Source organism: Arachis ipaensis, chromosome B06, assembly GCF_000816755.2.
Source record: "Arachis ipaensis cultivar K30076 chromosome B06, Araip1.1, whole genome shotgun sequence".
Classification (NCBI taxonomy): domain Eukaryota; kingdom Viridiplantae; phylum Streptophyta; class Magnoliopsida; order Fabales; family Fabaceae; genus Arachis; species Arachis ipaensis.
In genome coordinates this window covers 104,875,501-104,882,600 of record NC_029790.2, presented here as the reverse complement: position 1 = coordinate 104,882,600, position 7,100 = coordinate 104,875,501, and positions in this window count along the sequence as shown.

Below are 7,100 nucleotides of genomic sequence, written 5' to 3'. Positions count from 1 at the left end.
AATCTCACAAATTATAAATATTTTTTTTCAATTATTCATGTATTTAATTAAATTACCATCAAATTATTATTAACTATCGACTTTTTATAAAAATAACTGAATTTTCACTCTTGTACTTGCGTAACATAACTTTCTTGCATAAGTAGCATTCATTGTTGGAATATTTAGAACCTTAAAAAAAAGCTAAGGCAAATATCAAAGAAATCTCAAGTAAAGTGATAATGGATGTATGGATAAGCTCTGTTTCGTGTTTCCAATGGTTAGGACTTAGGGGTGCTGACTATGAAATTAAGGCAATCAATTAGTTAGATGTTGACCCTCTTTTGTTGATTCATGGCGGGAAATCGGGAATAGATGTTTTCAATTTTTTTTAATAATCGTAATAAAAATGGATTTTTTAATAATTAAGAAAATAAAGTATAATTTTTTATTATTAATTTTTTAAATGAAATTAAAAAAATATAAAAAAAAGAATAATAAAAAATTAAAAGCACATTTTATTTTTTAAATATTTTTAATAATTAAGATGATCCATTTCTATTAATAATAACCCACTATTTTTTTTCGGCGAGTGTACGAATGTCAGAATGTGACGTTTTTCATAAGACCATCTTCAATAGGGAACTCATCTCAATTTCTGTTTATGGCTCACTTGTTATAAAAAATAACTCTACATCAGTTTTTGTGTCATAAACAATAAATAGGAACTCAAAGCATCTACTCTTCTCCATTAGGAGGAACTAACTTTAGTCCCTGTTATGATTCTACTTAATTAATTAATTAAAATACTTAAAATTAATGTAATTAATTTTTTCAATAATATAATTTAAATTTATAAATTTAAAAATAATTCATTATTAAAAGATATTAATATTAAATAAATTCATATATAACAATAATACATAATATATAATTCGCGATGACACTAATTTGTAAAATTACTTAATACAAAGAAAAACATAATTAAACTCTATAGTTGACGACAAGCATTGTGAAATTGCCACATGTGTTCAATCAAGTCCTCTTTCAATTGTCTATACTGCTGCCTATTTATGCAACGTTAGTTATTATATTAATACCATATTATTTAATTTTTTTTAACTTAATTGCCACATGTTAGAATATCATTGATCAAAATGAAAACAAACCAAGTCTCTCTAAGCAGGGCCTTGTTTGCTTTGAAAAATGTGCTGGGACTCATCTTTATTTGGCTCTAACGATTGGTCTTCATCTTTTGTCAAACAAACAGTAAACAGGTCCTTCATTTATTCACCGTTGGAGATGCTGATATCAATGGGGCAGGGCGGGGGCGGGGGATGCCTCCCTGCTCCCCATCCCTGCCCTCAGATTTGCTCCTCATCCCCGCCCTCATTTTCCGCCGTGGGAGAATATTGCTCCCCATTCCCATTCCCATGGGGCCCCCATTCCCCGCGGAGACCCCATTCCCCATCTACATAATAGTTCTAACTAATTATTAATTTCCATATGAATAGAGCTGCAAGTATTAATCTTATACAAAAACTGCAAGATTTTATACAAAAAGTCTAAATGACACGATGGTGAATTCTTTCGAAATAACGCAATGGGGGGACGCAACGACGAGCCTGTTAGAAACAAGAGAGAAATCTGAGAAAAGTGTTTCTGTGTATTATTCAGGTTGATCAAAAGTACAATTTACAAGGAGTATATATAGGTGCAAGAAGAATCAAAGTAATAAAAGTATAGAATCCTACAATTAATATACAGATATGCCATATAAATATAAACGATACTAACTGATCTAAAATGATTCTAATGATTCTCTAATGATTCTCTAACATCCCCCCTCAAACTCAAGTGGGAGCTAAGGATACCATCTTGAATTTGGATAACAAAGTCCGGAAATGAGTCGGGTGATGAGCTTTCGTGAAGATATCAGCAGTCTGATCTAGTGTACCAACAGCAATGAGATGAACAACATCAATAAGGATACGTTGCCGAACAAAATGACAATCAATCTCAATGTGTTTGGTGCGTTCATGAAAGACATCATTATGGGCAATCTGAATAGCACTGCGATTGTCACAAAAAACATCAGTAGGGGACGACTGAGGAGCAGCCAAATCTTCGAGAAGCCAACGAATGGAGATAACCTCAGCAGTGGTGTCAGCGAGGGCACGGTACTCAGCTTCTGTACTTGATCAAGCAATGAACGTTTGCTTCTTAGCACGCCAAGAAATGAGAGCGTCGCCAAGAAACAAACAGTAACCAGTAGTAGAACGACGATTAGTGGGATCACCAGCCCAATCAGCATCGGAGTACGCCTGAAGGCACAAAGAGGAATGGGCAGAAAAATAAAGGCCATGAAATAGAGTACCTTTGATGTAGCGAAGAATGCGAAGAACTGTCGCATAGTGAGTAATCCGAGGAGATGACAAGAACTGGCTAAGTACATGAATTGGATAGGCGATGTCTGGTCGGGTGACAGTTAAGTAGACGAGTCCTCCAACTAGCTGTTGATAGAGAGTAGGATTTTCCAACACAGTGCCATCCATAGGAGTAAATCGAACATTAGGTTCAAGAGGAGTTGACTCAGTGCGACTATCGGTAATTCCGGCTCGAGCAAGGAGATCTGAAGCATATTTAGCCTGAGAGAGATAGATGCCATCATCGGTGGATATGACTTCTAGACCAAGAAAATAGTTGAGAGAACCAAGATCTTTCATCTCAAAAGTACGCTGAAGGGATGCCTTGAGATCAGAGATACCATCAACATCATCTCCAGTAATGATCATGTCATCAACAAACATAAGCAGAAGAACGACTCCACGTTCACTTTTACGAATAAAGAGAGCATGCTCATGAGGACTGCAAGTGAAACCAAGACTGCATATGGTAGTGCTGAACTTGTCAAACCATTCACGAGGAGCTTGCTTAAGCCCATAGAGTGCCTTGCAAAGGAGACAAACTTTGCCAGAGGGACAAGGATAACCCGGAGGGGGTTTCATATAGACCTGCTGTTTCAAATCTCCATTAAGAAATGCATTCTTCACATCCATCTGACTGAGAGACCATTTTTTGACCGCAGCAATGGCAAGAAGAGCTCGAACAGATGTGAGATGAGCAACAAGAGCAAAAGTCTCTTCATTGTCAATACCATACTCTTGCGTACAACCCTGAGTAACCAATCGTGCCTTATAACGGTCAGTAGAACCATCAGAGAGAGTCTTGATCTTGTATACCCATCTGCTGCCCACAACTTTCTGAGCAGAAGGAGGATCAACCAAATCCCAAGTGTGTGCCTTTTCAAGTACCTGTATTTCTTCCTGCATTGCTTGTTGCCAATGTGGATTTGTGGAGGCTTCTCTGAATGACTTAGGTTCATGTTGATGAAGGATAGTAGAAAAACAATGATAATCAAGAAGATGATGAGGTGGATTCCTTACCCTAGAAGAACGAGTGGAAGGAGGAGGCATAACAGTAGGACCAGGATCATCATCCGGTCTGGAATCATTGGGAGATGGAGAAGGCGGAAGAACAGGAGGCTGTAGAGGGTCACTCGAGATAGAATCTGTAGAATCATCACTAGGAAAAAGATCAACATTGGGGTTAGTAAACAAAGGTGACTGAGTAGTAGGAATTGACTCAAAGGATGAGAACCGAGAAAACATGTGATGCTCCCAGAAGACAACATGACGAGATATACAGACACGTTTAGAGAGAGGATTTCAACAATGATAACCCTTGTGTTCAGTGCCATAACCAAGAAAATAACACATACGAGCCCGAGGTTCAAGTTGTTCATGAGGCTGAAGAAGAACAAAACATACACAATCGAAAACTCGAAGAGAACTATAATCTGGGGAGGTATGATAAAGACGCTCAAAGGGAGTAACATTACCAAGAACAAAAGAAGGGAGTCTATTGATAACATGGACAGCAGTAAGAACAACTTCACTCCAAGTACGCTCAGGACACGAAGAAGAAAGGAGCATTGCACGGACGGAGTCAAGAATGTGACGGTGTTTGCGTTCAGCTCTACCATTTTGTTGAGATGTATCAGGACAAGAAAACTCATACAAGGTACCCTATTCTGCAAGAAAGGTTAAGAGTTTGGAATCACAGTATTCCATAGCATTATCACGTCTGAAAATCTTAATGACCTTGGAAAACTGAGTTTTAATCATAGTAGCAAAGTTGATATAGATCTGAGGTAACTCATGGCGATTAGTCATCAGATAAACCCAAGTAAAATGGGAATAATCATCAATGAAAATGACAAAGTATCGAGCTCCGCCCATAGAGGTAGTGGGAGCGGGGCCCCAAACATCAGAGTGAATGAGATCAAAAGGAGAGCAAGCAAGAGATGAATTATTGTGAAAAGATAAAGCAGGTTGTTTGGCAGTTTGGCAAAAAATGCAATCAAAAGATTCATTTGGAACCTGACCTAAAACACCATGAGACACAAGAGAACGCAGTTTTCTTAAGGAGGTGTGGGCAAGACGTTGATGCCATAAGTGAAGGGTAGAGGGAGAAGAAGCAGCACAGAGATTTGGTATAGGAGGAATATGAAGATTCTCGAGTTCAAACAACCTTCCGACCTTACGTCCAGTCCCGATGATTTGTCCCATCCGAGGATCCTATACACGACAACCAGAAATAGAAAAAGTGACTTCAAAACCCAGATCAACAAGTTGACCAACAGAAATAAGATTAAAGTTTAATTTGGGAATATAATAAGTATCAGGAAGATTCAGAGTCGACTGGGATATAGAACCCTTTTATGTTGCGTGCAAGAGGGAACCATTTGCAGTATTGACAGAAGATCCATTTGTAGTAGTAAACAGAGACGAGAAGAGATTACGCAATGGAGACATGTGACTAAAGCATCCCGAGTCAAAATACTATTTAGAATTACCTGGAGGGGTCGAAAGAGCAGCAGGGGTATTACCAGAAAGGGAGAGAAGATGTTGAAGAAGAGACGTAATATCAGATAGAGAGACAGTAGACGAGTTGAGAGGAGCAGTGGTGGTAGATTCAAGAGTAGTATCAACAGTAGAAGCAGGCGCAGGACGTGGTAGGCGAGTAGGACAGGTAGTAATCAAATGTCCCGAGAGCTTGCAATAATGGCAAAACAGTTGTGCACAATGGTAGCTAATATGACCTTTTTGGTGGCATGTGCGACATTCAACAGAGGGACAGCCGGAGAACGGGTGCCCGAAACGGTTATAGTTGCGACAGAAGGTACCTTTTCTGTCTGTGGCAGCAAAAACATCTGATTTTTCCATAATAGTAGTCATAGAGATCAAGGAGATGAGAGAAAACTGTAATTTTGGAGCAGAAAATGAGGAAACGGATGGCAAAATCGGAAAGAGCTCACCAAAAAACCTTAGGGAGGGTCCCACTGTCTGACACGTCAGCGACCACGTCAGATGCCATGTCAGCTGCTTCGTCAGCAAAGAAAGACACGTGGCAACACGCGATAGGAGGAAGGAGATGCATCAGCGCTAACGCGGGCACGGAGCTGGCAGCGGGTCGGAGAACGCGGGTCGGTCCGGGTCAGGTCGGACGCGGTCTGGGCGGATCCGTGTGGATGCTGGCGACGACACGTGGCGCTGTCTGGGACCGTTGATCCTGGGCATGGATCCAACGGTTCTGGATGGCGTCTGGGGAGAGAGAACCTGAAGCGGTGACCGGACTTCTGGCGGCACGTGAGGGCACGTCCGGCGGCGATAGGCGGCGAAGTCGGCGGCGTTGGAAAGCTTGCAAGTTGCAACGAGTAGAAGACGAAGGTGGCGGCAGTGATGAACCAAGGCGTCAAGAAGAAGTCGAAAACGAAGGACAAAGTACTGCCGGTGAAACAAGATAAATGAGGTAGAAACCAATTGTTTCTGAAAAAAATAACCTAAGCTCTTGATACCATGTTAGAAACAAGAGAGAAATCTGAGAAAAGTGTTTCTGTGTATTCTTCAGGTTGATCAAAAGTACAATTTACAAGGGGTATATATAGGTGCCAGAAGAATCAAAGTAATAAAAGTATAGAATCCTACAATTAATATACAAATATGCCATATAAATATAAACGATACTAACTGATCTAAAATGATTCTAATGATTCTCTAATGATTCTCTAACAGAGCCAAAGGAAAAAGCAGTGGACGAGGTGGGAGATGCGGCAACAGAGAGGAGAATGGACACGACGACGGAATTACGAAAAGGAACGCCGCAAATAGAAATTACGACGTGGTAAGGGTGATGGCACGGTGAGGTGTGACGATGCGGTGAGAAGGGTGACGAGGGAGTAGTTGCAGAGAGGTTGGACGGAGTATAGACAGCTTTAGGGATCTCTGAATTGAAGAAGGGTTATGCAAATAAAGATTAGGAGTTTTGGGTTTCTATATATATGTGTGTGTGAGAAATGAATAAAAAACATACATGAGAAATAAACTATTAAGGATAATTCAAGGAATTCATAAATTTCGGGGAATAGCGGGGACAGGACGGGGATCCCCGCTCGGGTCCCCACGCCTGCTTCGGAGGAATTTTGTCCCCCATCCCCATCCCCACGGAAAAAATTCTCCACAATCGAATCCCCATTTGGGGCAGTCCTCCCAGGGATCCCCGCGTCTCGGAGAATTTTGCCATCCCAGTCTAACTAAATGTGTGAATCACCACAGATCTTCCAATAGCATAAATCATGTATATGGTAGGCATCAGCTTGGAAGATAAACATGATTATTGCGGATATGGTGGCGGAACTAAAGAATTTATGTAAGAAAGACTTCAATCCTATAATATAAAAATAAAATATCAATCCAAAATATTAACTAATATTAATAAAAAAATATTAATCTCCTAACACTTTTTGAATTTAATATACATAAATATTAAATGACCAAAGATTTCTGTAATTAATTTCAACTAAGTTTTATTTTACACACACGCTCTTTTTTTATTACATGTTCCATGTCCTCTGTTTTTTCCTTATTCGTTTATATGTTCCTTTTTATTTTTTTCCCTTTTTTTTTACGATTTTTTTTCTTTCTTCTTCCTCTTTTTCTATATCATTATTTTCTTCTTTTTCTTTATTTTTATTCTATTTCTTTTTTTTTCTCCCTTAA